This window comes from Mirounga angustirostris, unplaced genomic scaffold (assembly GCF_029215605.1).
Source record: "Mirounga angustirostris isolate CCGP_5_RB_7025 unplaced genomic scaffold, mMirAng1.0.hap1 SCAF_9, whole genome shotgun sequence".
Classification (NCBI taxonomy): domain Eukaryota; kingdom Metazoa; phylum Chordata; class Mammalia; order Carnivora; family Phocidae; genus Mirounga; species Mirounga angustirostris.
Window position 1 is genome coordinate 84,795,897 of NW_026991717.1, and position 12,626 is coordinate 84,808,522.

Genomic DNA, 12,626 nt, shown 5'->3' on the forward strand with positions numbered 1-12,626 from the left:
GATAGTATTTCCTTTCTCCCAGCCTGTCTGTCAAGTTGAAAACAATGCATCTCTAGAGATGTATTTGCTTTCATGAAGAGTGTGAAGTTGGGGACGGGCAGAGTAAGGCAGAGAGGCAGGAGGGAGGGGGCAGGGAGCACTACCTGGGCTGACTTCCTGTACCATCCAGGTAGTCAGAAGTGAAGCTAACCTGTAGTCCAGCTGCCCACCTGCTGCTCCCCTGCTGCTGCAGTGTTTTAAGCTGCAAGAGAAAAGAGGGAAAGGGAACAGAGAGTCTCTATTTACCTGACAAAATCAGTCCATCTTTTTGCACATTCTCTTCCACTAAAATCAAGCCTCACAGGAGGTGAAAATTCCCAAGATCTCTTTGCCTGAGTTATCTCCATTATTCCTCACAGCCCACTGAAGCAGTTTATTTTAGTAATATTTCTATAGATGAGGAATCTAAAGTACAGAGAAGTTAAGTAACTGTCCCAAGGTCACAAGTCTGCAAAGGGGCTAGAGCCCGAGGCTGACCTCTACAGTGTGCAGTTCGCTCAGGACGTTCCGTCCGGTGGAGACAGTTGTCGCCTTAGGTCTTCACCCCTGAAGATGCGGTTTGAGCGCTGTTTCTCCTTAAAAGGTGTCCATGCATCCAGGGGCTGAGCTCCATGGGCCTGGTCTGGGCATCCACACGCCCTGTGCAGACATCCATTACAGCCGCAGCAATCTGTCCTTCCTGCTGGCTTTTGTGCCTGGCTCCTGAGGAAAACTTGAGGCTAGAAACTCTTGTGCCTCTGGTTTCTAGAGCTCACGATCCACTGTCTATGGCTTTCAAATACATTTAACATGGTAAAAGATGCACAGTCAGGAAGCAAATAAAAAAGAGCCGCCACCTTCCCTTCACAGTGCCACAGTGGGGACAGGGCTACCCCAAATGGAGCACTGACAATCTAAGGAAACACAGTTTCACAGAGCAGGCTGTGAATCTGATCTGGAACTGGTGCTTGGCAGCAACTGTTTTAAACCATGAGCCAGTAAAACCTGAATTAATGATAAAAATGAGATACTATTTTTGAGAAAATACTTAAAAGGTTACTATGAAGCCTATTGGTAGGTGTGTCAGTTGGCACCGCCTACCTAGCAATTTTTACCTAGTAAAATGTATCAAAACCTTAAAAATATGAATAGCTTTTGACACATTTACTTCCAGGATTTTTTTTCCAAGAAAAGATCAGAAATATATAGAAATATGTATCCATAAGTATTGTTGCAGCATTGCCTTAAGAAATGGAAAGTTGCAAGTGACCTAAGGTCCCAGAGTTGGGGGCGTGGTTAGGAAGACTGTGTTACCATCAGATGATGGATTATTTGCGGTTATTTATATCATGTGTACAAAGACTTTGTAATGACACAGTAAAGGCTCATGATCTGTTAAGCAAGCAAACACTCTAGAATATAAAACTCTATAAACAGCATGATTTCAACAATGGAAAAAGTGTATGAAAACTAGAAGGAATTATACTGAAACATTAACAACGATTATGTCTGATTGGTGAATTGGGTCATTATTATTTTTTTCTTTATAGATTCTTTACTCCCCAAGTTTTATACCTTGAGCATGTATTATTTTAATTTTTAGGAAAACATTTTAAGTTCTTAAAATACTGCATGGGATGTAACACATTATTATCAACAATGAATAAAGTTGAGCGTTAATATGTAAATTCTTAATTAAATGAAAAATATAGCATTATCTCTGAAACAAAAAATGAATGGAATTAGACAAATATATAATAAGAGTTATAATAAGTAGAAGTTGGCTGGTTTCACAGGGGAAAAAAAGCAGTTTGGGTGTCAGATCTGATTAATAGTATTCGTGTCAGTAATTGTAGAACGCAAGAGAGTCACTTAAACTCTTTTTAAGTTTCTTCATTTATAAAAATTAATTAGTTGAATCAGATGAGCTTCACCTTTCCTCTAACAAAGCTCTAACAAAACCTCTGGTCTTTAGCTATTGATTCATCCACTATTTATCTCATATGCACAAAACCCCACATTTATGGGTGATTTGATTGCTCTAGATGAGGTGTCAAGTGCAAATTCACAGAAACCTCTCCAAGTCAGCAGAAGGTGGTGCCTAATTCCTGAGGTTAGAGTCAATACAGCTGCCAGGACCAAGGAGTTGAAAGGAGAAAGATAAGATAGGGAGAGAATGGTGGAGAAGACATGGAGGTGATGGGAGAGGCCGGCTGGGTTGGGGAGTAAAAGGCCTGTTTGACAGAATCCGTGATAGCTGCATGGAAGGCAGGCCGCTGTGGTCGGGGTTGATTGATCAATGGTTGAGAGGCTGCCTGACAACTCGCCAAAGGAAGAACAGGGGCCGGTGAGGGGGATGACCTTTCACCCCTGGGCTCCCAGCACAAATTCCCTGGAGATCCAGTGTCTTATCACCCTGTGGAGTTAGAACTGAAGGCCTGAAAACAAAGTTCCACTCAGGAGATGGCCAAAGGGTAGGTTTTTGCTTGTGGTTAGACAAGTGAAAGAAATGATTTTAACCAGAGAGCAAGCACACAAACATTTGGTCCAAAATGTAAAGGAGTGGTAAAGAGGAAGGAGGAATACTCTGGAATTCATAAGTCCTGTGTCTTAATCCTGGCTATGCTGCAGTCTTGCTGGGTGGCCAATAGGCCATTCACCTTTCCCTGCCTCACTTTCTCTCAGTAAGATGGAGACAGCAATTCCTGTTCCCAGCATTGTGGAAGGTGTTAAGAAATCACAGATGCCACAAATGACAGACGGTGCTGTGTAAATCCAGAGTCCTAATTTTCTTTCTCCTTGGACAGGATGAATCTGGCAAGGGGCAGAGGGGAAGGGAGAGAGACACAGAGACAGAGACAAAGGAAGGGAAAGAGAGAGATCAGCTTCCTCTCAGCTATGGGACCCCATCCTAATCACACTCCCAAAGATAGCAGATGTTAAATAATGAAAATTGTACAGTCTAAATAGAACCCCAAATTACCTAAATTTTTCTGAGTCAAAGAGCATTGTCATTCTAGGAGAAACACTGAATACTTGCAATATCCACATTACTTTTGTGGAGTGATGCTATTCATTTCCTTCTCAATGTTGTTTTAAATCTGCAACTGCCATGAGTCACGGTTGCATTTTATTTTGCCTGTAAAGCCTTCGAGTTTAGTGCTTTAAATGTTGCTGGTAGTGCAGCAATATTTGATTAACATGTCCTCAAGGATAGAGGCTATATCTTCTGCTCCCCTTGTATTTTTAGAGGGGCAATAGAGATACTCAAGTTCATGTTTCACTTAAAACCCAGTACATCCTTCCCATGATGGTTATTTCCAGCATTTGCATTTAGCTGTGCCCCTTCAAGTGCAGCAAGTCTGTTTGTAACTCCTGCATGACACAGGAGTGGGCCAGGTGAACATGTTGGGGTATCATTTTAGGGATAATAATGGCAGCTCATTTCTATTTATGGGTTTAATTGATCCTAATCCAGCAGGCTCTGAAATCATGATTCTACACCAAGTACCTCCCATGAAGGATGATGGCTTGAAGACCTCTGTCAATCACCCAGCCGAGCAGATGAGTACCCAAGTATTTCTGATTTTAAGGAGCATTTTAATCCAATCAGTTTCAGAGAGTCTTACTTCTTCTGAGCCATGCATGGATTAATTCTATAAGAGTGCCTTTTCCATTAAAGAAACTGATTGCAAACCTCCCTTCTAATTGTGAAAATGCTCACCTGCTTAAAGTAAACAGTTCTGGAAAGATACCTTCCTTTGCTTCGGTTATTTGGCTGAGAGGAGTGGAGTTTCAATGGAAGTTTAAGGAGTAAGAATGCAACACTCATTCTCGCTCTTAGAGAAATTTGTGCCTAAGGTAAATGCAGAAATCAATCTTGACCCGCATCACCCACTTTTCAAGGACCTTAATTACTTGGCTATAATATATATTTCCTAAGTAAGAGAGCCGTGGGAATGGTGAGTGTAAGGAGGCATTGAGTTAATTATTTAATAGGAACAATAATCAAAAATTGAAAGCAACCTAAATATCCAGCAGTCAGAGAATTATTAAATCAATTATTAAACTGATTTTAGTATATTTATATGCTGGAAAACAATGAAATAATTAAAATCACATTTTCTGAAAAATGTATAATGAGACGGGAAAATATTCACATATGTGAAATGAAAAAACAGGGTATAAAACTGTATGTACAATTTCTTGAGAATCTGTAGTCCTGGAGAAAAGGCTATTGTACCACAGTTCAAACGAATGAAATGGATTTAAATGTACTAATATGGAATGATTCCTAAAATGTGACATCACATTGTCAAAGCACGTCTCAAAACAGTGTGCAGCACAATCCTACTTAGCTGGGACTTTGGGTTGGAAAAGTTAAAGGGTACATTAATCTCATCTGTATCACTTGAGTTTCTGTAATAAGAACATACTTGCAGGGGTGCCTGCGTGGCCCAGTCAGTTAAACGTCTGATTCTTGATCTCAGCTCAGGTCTTGATCTCGGGGTCATGAGTTCAAGTCCCACATTGAAGAGAATATATTTGTATATCGAGTAATTTAAAAATTTTAAGTAGGAGATAAGAGATAATAATAATAATAATAATAATAATAATAATAATAGTTGAGTATCTCTTAATAGTGTGATTGTAGTTATTTGATGAAACTGAAGCCCTTGCGGGCTAAATCACTTGACAAGATTTGATTGTGGTTCTCTGAGACTCCAAAGTTCAAGTTCTTTCCCTTCCACAGCACCTTTCCAGTCACGTGTCCCTAGGGGCTCTGGGGACAGGTCACTGTTAGGGGAAAAGGAGGAACAAGCAGGTACTGGGAGATGGGTGGCTATCTTTCTTCATGAACTCTAAGACTCCAAGTTCAGCGGTGAAAATCAGACACCGCGCCAGCAAACCAGAGGCTGTGAGGGAGATGGAAATGGCATCACCAGCTGATTAAATAAATAAATAAATAAATAAATAAATAAATAAATAAATAAAATTCTGCAGCTTCTTTCCAGCTGTGGTTCACCGTATAGTCTTTTTAGGAGCTTAACAGAGAGATTCTGGGACCCACCCCCAGGGGCAGTGGCCCAGTAGGTCTTAAGTGTGGCCCAGGAATCCTGCATTTTCACAAACATCCAACGTGGTTTTTAGACCATTTCTTGAGAAACCCTGCCCTAGAGATACTACAGATTCAGAAAACGAATGCATGAAATGTCATCCTCTCCCTTCCCAACTTACCAGACCATCCTCTGAATCCTTTTTTCTTTCAGAATGGCCTTTATGCCCATTTAAATCGGATTCCACTGAATTAAAATATTGGGGGGGGTTGCACAAGGGTAAAGTTAGGGGGTAGCCACTGTGAGTGGGCTGGGGAGAGTGGGGGGGGAGCAGGGGTGTCTCAGTGAAGAAGAGGGGCAGCAGCTGCATAAACGCTATGAAGTTTAAAAATCAATAAAAACACTGTTCTCTCTAGACATAACCCTGCCAAACACAGGACATAACAGAGTATGACCGGTTAAATAACAGTTGTTGTTGGAGGATTGTAGTAAAAATAATTATGGCATCTAAGAAGTGAGCACCCAGGTTCTGATCATTAGCTTAGCTAAGAAAAAGTGCTATTAGTCCACTGGGGTCAAGAAGAACTGCAATAAATAGGTTTCCTCCTGCAAGATTTGTCCGGATTGCAGCCGCTCCCCAAAAGCAAACCAAAGGTCCTATGTTGCCATCTAGAGGCCAAAGCCTGGAAGTATTGGCTGAGGAAATTTAAATCGATTTGACTCTGGAAAAATCTCTCTGTCCAAGTTTAATTATAGCACTTAAAAACCACCAGCTTCAGACTTAAGAATGCCAATCATTCCTTTTTTTTCATAGGACATGAGTTAAGTGTGTGAACTCAGTTCTTTGTAATGCCCAAATAATTTCAGGATAGAAAAAAAATTTCTAGAACCTCGATTAAAGGTGTGAGAGAGTATGCCTGTGTGTGAGAGTGAGGGGGTCAGGTGAGGTCTTAACTGCCACTATCTAACCAGATGACCTTAGTAAGATCACTAAGCCCTCAGGGCCATTCCTTTTATGTAAATGAGAGGACTGAACTGACTTGACAACACTACAAGACTTCTAAGCCCTAAAATTCTGCATTGCTATAATAACTAGATTCTATTTTAACCCAGACTTCAGTCAAAAAAAAAAAAAAAATGGCACCATATGCAAAAAAAGTTGGTACCCTGCATTCCTTAATGTGACCTTCTTCATCAAGGAAACCACGTCTTTGCTGCCCTCTAGAGCTCTGCCTGAAATCTGCATGAATTTAATACAAAGATCCTCCAAATGAGAAACTGGCTTACTTGATTGAGTCTTAGATCCTGGCAGAGGCCTGCAGTCTCAGGCACATTTTTTTCCGCAACATATTACTCTTTCTTTCCATTCTTGCTCATATACATCTGATACAATTCAGTTCAATTCAACCATTTATTCTAGAATTCTTTCCCAACTCTTCCTGTTTATGGCTTTTGGCTGTTAGATGTTAAGCCTACATCATTTACTTGGAAGAACGGGTCGATGTTTCTAAAGGATTCTCTGCTCCATAAATATGTCTCCTCTGAGTAAGGTGTACAGTGGCACCAGGGAGGATTATCTGTCCTAATTTATGGAACCAACGCTTATAAAGATAACCCCAGGCTCTTTTCTTGTATCACGTCCAAGAAATGTGTACACCAAAACCTCCACAGCACTGACAACATAAGAACCGCTATGAAACTGCCAAAGAAACATGGGACCACCAGGTGGAAGTTCACCAGCTGAGTCAGCACAGGAGCCATATTTTCCACTTTGATTTGGAATTATAATTCAGTTCTGAATTTTCTCAGAACTATAACCAGTCTTTGTTCCATCCAGTCTGCTAACTGGTGAGTTGTACGTGAAGGATAGTTTACAGAAAAGTGGAAACAATGCCTTCCGCTGGTTGCATCTTTCTTAACATTGGGAACATCTCCATTTAAGGCAAGAGCATTCCAGTTCAGTTGAGATTTTTTGCTCATTACTAGAACAGCAGTGATATATATCAAAATTTATGCCAGAAATTAAAGTGTTGGTAGTGACCTATTATAAACTCAAACACTCCATAAGACCAGTTCTAGGATACCTAGAGGATATGCAATGGCCTTCAGGGTTACTGCTAAAGGGAGACCCAAGACCCCTCCTTACTTGATCTATAGCCTCATTCAAAGTCTAATCCACTCCGGGGTCCAGGCTCCTGCAGGGTGTGAAGTCAGACACAGTGGGGACCATACAAAGCTTTTGAGGCACTAATTTATCAAGGAGTGGATGAAGCATCAGAGAGAGATTTCCAGAGTTTCAAATGTTCTTCACTGTTCATAGTTATAAAAGGATCTTCCAGTGGTTAAAGGATCGTTAGTGTCTATGGTAACTCTAAAGGGACTGCACATAAATTTGGCTTTTCTGCTTACCCATCAAGAAGCTACTGGGAAACCTAGCAACATAGCAGTTTCCATTGTTTAGCCCCAGGTGCGACACCCTTAAATCCCCAGGGAACAGACAATAGTAAATAACCTAGTCTGTTTGCAAGAACCTGCTGTCTGTTGCTGGCCATAAGCTCCCAGAATCCATGTTCTGCCCCAGAGTCCTTCTGCCTTCACCCTGGCGTGGTCTAGGGGCATCCTTCATTCTACCCACCGAGATCATGATGACTAGGGAGGACCAAGTGGAGCAGTCATCAAACCACAGAGGCTCCAGAATCGTTTCTCCCACTCAAAAGTAAAGGGGTGAATTAAAACCCTTTGTTTACTGCATCTCTTTCTGTATTTGACCTAAAAAATGATTATAAGCACTGATAAATGCAGGTTTGTAGCAAAATGGAGAAAGGAGGTAGCGCTCGCTTATGCTGGGAGTTACTGCTGCTCACTGCTGTTTCCAAGCCCTCTCCTTCCATGTGCTCAGGAGGGTTGCCCCTTCCATTCCCTACAAGCAAGTGACTCTATAACTTGCTTTGCCCAGTGAAATGTGAGAGGAAGTGAAGTTTATCTCTTCTGTATGGAAACATTTAAGAGCATGTGAGATTCTCCATGGCCCTCATCCCTTGCACGGAAATATGTGTCAATGTCACATTGTCACCAGACCAGAGTAACCTGGAATGTTGAGCCAATATACAAAGGACAGCTACCTAGAAAATTGATTCAACCTGTAAAGGACCTTACATGAGTGAGAACCAAACCTTTGTTACTTAAGCCACTGTTTTTTGTTTTTTTCTATGTGTGTTTTTTTTTTTTTTTTTTTTTTTATAACTGTTTGTTACTGCAGCATATCCAGGCTCTCCTGACTGGTACATGCTTACCTGCTACTGTAAGTTGAATCTTTTCAGTCTGAATATTGCTTACCTTGCTGAGAGAGACAGAAGCAATCAGAAGCTCATATTTTTCTTTGATCTCAGTAAATCCCAACAACAACATTGCATTATGACAACAGCTGAAATATTTGGCCTGCTCCTGCCTTGATCTTTCTTACTCTAAAAACAATTTCCTTATTTTAAAATTTAAATTTCCTTTTAGCTCTCTTTAGTACTTTTTGACAGATTTGCCTCACTTTGGTTGTCAACTTTTCCAGCCCTGCCATTACATATCTGAGCTATCCTCTTATGTTTATACTTAACATTTTGTCTCCATCCCTGCACCATGCCACCCCTCCACCCCGACATTGCCATCATCTGTACATACTGTTTTTAAGTCTGGGCTAATTAGCATTTTTCAGAGTTCTCAGCATTCTTTCTTTTTTTAAAGTTTACTTGTGTTTTTAGTAATCTCTACACCCAACGTTGGGCTCGAACTTATGACCCCAAGATCAGGAGTCACATGCTCCACCCACTGACCCAGTCAGGTGCCTCAGCATTCTTAAGTGGCCTTCCCTTCTGGAGTTTCCTGTAGTGGTAATATGTCTCTTTTGCCTTGTGCTTTAAAATCAATTTTCCACAAATCTAGGTTCCCAAATTGTGTACTGGGGTTCCCTGAACACTACAGCAAACTCACAGTCTCATTGCAGAGTATTTTAAACTTCTGAGGAAAACACAGGGATATCCGACCTCTACCAGATATGATATGAATTACTAGCTCAAGACGGTTTATAATTTCAACGTTAGAACACATTACATTCTTTCTGTTGACATCATACCTTTGCAAAGTTGTATTTTCAGTGATCACTGCCATAAAAACCAAGTACAAGATTGTGAAAATCAGTATCAACCAGGAAATGAGGATGGCAATGTCCTATTTGAATTCAGGGGTTTGGGAAGTTGTGCGGTGCCAAATAGGTACACACGTTTAGCAATTGTTGGTTATTTGAGAATAAAATAAAAATATGATCTTTTCTTTTAATTAATGTGTAATATTTTTTTCAAATAGCTACCAGCTTGTTAGAACATAAATACTTTTTAAGTTGTTTGGCCTTATCTACTTATAATATATAAAACTATTAACAATTTCTTTTGGTCTAGGAGAACCATAAAAAAAGTACTGAAATACTGGGGCATGATAGACTGAGAAAATGTGGGAGCTTCTGGCCTAGGAACACACCCAACCATACTCAAAGTCTTGCTTGTCCTGTTACATCCTCCAATAGACATGGTCCAGTCTCTTCAACAAATGGTGCTGGGAGAACTGAATATCCACATGAAAAAGAATGATGTTGGACCCCTATTTCACACCATATACAAAAATTAACTCAAAATGGATCAAAGACCTAAATATAAGAGTTAAAACTATAAAACTTTTAGAAGAAAATATGAGGGTAAATCTTCATGACCCTGGATTTAGCAATGGGTTGTTAGATATGACACCAAAAGCACAAGCAAAAAAAAAAAAAAAAAGATAAAGATAAATTGGATTTTGTCAAAATTTTGTGCATCAAAAGACATTATGAAGAGAGTAAAAAGACAACCCACAGAATGGGAGAAAATATTTACAGACCATATATCTGATAAAGGCCTAGCATCCAGAATAAATAAAGAATTCTTATAGTTCAACAACAAGAAGATGAAACCAAATTTAAAAATGGGCAGAGGAGGGGCACCTGGAAGCTCAGTCAGTAGAGCAATGACTCTTGGTCTTGGGGTTGTAAGTTCAAGCCTCACGTTGGGTGTAGAGCTTACTTTTAAAAAAATAAAACTAAAAATGGGCAGAGGACTTGAATAGACATTCCTGCCCACCCCCCTGCCAATATACAAGTAGCCAAAAACTACATGAAAAGATGCTCAATATCACTCGTTATTAGGAAAATTCACATCAAAACCCAAGGAAATACTACCTCATACCCACAAATTTTTGCCATAATAAAAATAGAAAATAACAAGAATTGGTAGAGACATGGAGAAACTGGAAAACTTGTTCATTGCTGATAGGATGTAAAATGGTGCAGCCATTGTGAAAAAAAAATAGTTTAGTGACTCCTCAGAAAGTTAAGCATAGAATTACTAAATGATCTAGCAATTCCACTCCTAGATATATACCCCAAAGAAATTAAAACAGGTATTCAAATATATACTGGACATAAATGTTCATAGCATTACTCTTCATAGCAGCCAAAAGGTGGAAACCCAAATGTCCATCAACTGATGAATGGATAAACAAAAGTGGTATATCCATACAATGGAATATTATTCACACAAAAAAGGGAATGAAATACTGATAGATGATACAGTATAGATGAACCTCAAAAACATTATGCTATGTGAAAAAAGCTATATACATAAGGTCACATATTGTATGATTCCACTTATAGGAAATATCCAGAACAGGTATATTTATAAAGACAGAGAGCAGACTAGTGGTTGCCAAGGGCCAGGAAAGAAGGAAGAGGGAATGACTGCTTAATGGACACAGAGTTTACTTTTGGCGTAATGAAAATTTTTTGTAACTAGATAGAGGTGATGGTTGCACAATATCATGACTAACTTCCACTGAATTGGACATACTTCAAAATGGCTTATGGTTAATTTTATGTTATGTAATTTATGTTATGTTATTTTATCTCAATTATATATATGTATATAATATGATATATAACATATTGTTGAGATAAAATTCATATATATACATACACACACACACACACACACATACATACATATATGCACAAAAGCCCCTAGCATGGTCATCTTCTCTCAATGTTTCCGTAACTTCTACTCTGCCAGTAATTCCCACTTGCTGGTAGACTTAGTTAGGGCCATTGTATCAGGGGACATAGTCATCCTTTCACTCTGTGAGACAGAGGTTCCTAACCTTTAGTTTACCTGCAGGGGGTCAAGAGATCCTTCAAGATTCTACGTCACATTTTGTGCCCATGTGCAGAGGGAGCAGGTAAACTGCACTGTGGTGGCCACAGAGGTCCCGGGAAACCCGCAGGGAGTTCTGAAGCTGGGATGGTCTTCAGGTATACCACAGGGTCCAGGCACTGCTTATAAAGGAAGTTGGGTTCAGGCTGCCTCCAGGAGAAGACATCATCTTCCTCCGAGAACAATTCCTGGGGGGCGTGGGGGGACTCAACTGTGAGCTGGGGAATGAATGTCTTGGTCCTAAAAGGAGGATCTGAGCAGCGTACAACAGCATCCACTTCAACTGGTATATGCGATGCAGCACTGGTACCCTCTGGGTGTGGTAGATTCCGAATGCTAATTGTTTCTCTTGCATTAGAGCTTCTTAATTCATTGGAGACAGATCAACACTGCTCATCTTGACTTGGGTTCTAGCTCCTCTGGCTGAAGTTGTCCAACAAACTTTCCTTTCGGCTCCCAGTTTCCCAGTCTGCTTCTTTGTTGGGGTCTTCTCACCCCTCCAGGTAGCCCTCTTAGACTGAGCTGCTTTCAAGATGACTCAGACCAACTCCCTCCGGAGATTTTTCTAGCATATATTAGAAGTGGTCTCAAAAAATTTTGTGGACCCTGTTATCTAAATGTTACCAGAAAGAAAGATCAACTTCTCTAAACCAAATTCATGATCCTTGGCAGATGTGCTCTGTGTTTCATGTGGCTTATATTCAACAACTCTCTACCACTGGTCAAATCATTTCACTATCTGAGAATATGATTTGCAACTAATTCATCTTGAAGTGTTTGACCAGAGCCTACAGTGCTTAAAATTAGAAATGCTATGTATATTTTATTGAGATTTTTTTCAGTGCCCATGGTGGGTGATTGCTAACATCTGCTTTGAAAATTTTCCAGGCTAAAATCATTATGGCCTTATGCTATAGATTAGAACTTTGGATCTCAATTGCCTGTCCCTCAGTGTGTCAGAGCAGGCCCCAGCACTGTTTCTTAGGATTATTTCTGACCCTGCTCATAGTTTGTCTCTATTCCCACTGCCCATGCAGAGGTGGGTTTTGGTTAGACTCCTTAATTTTCAAAGGCTCTTAAATCTACTCTTAGCCAGTGATTATCTTTTCCTTTAATTAGCCATTCAAAATATTCACCCTTCAGATTCTTGCCAAACATTACAATTTTGAACTCCCTGCTCTGCAACACTTATCAAAAGTTTCAAGATGTATTTATAGGAGGTGGCTATTAAGGCAGGCAGGCAATCCTCTAAATATTTTTAAAATTTACC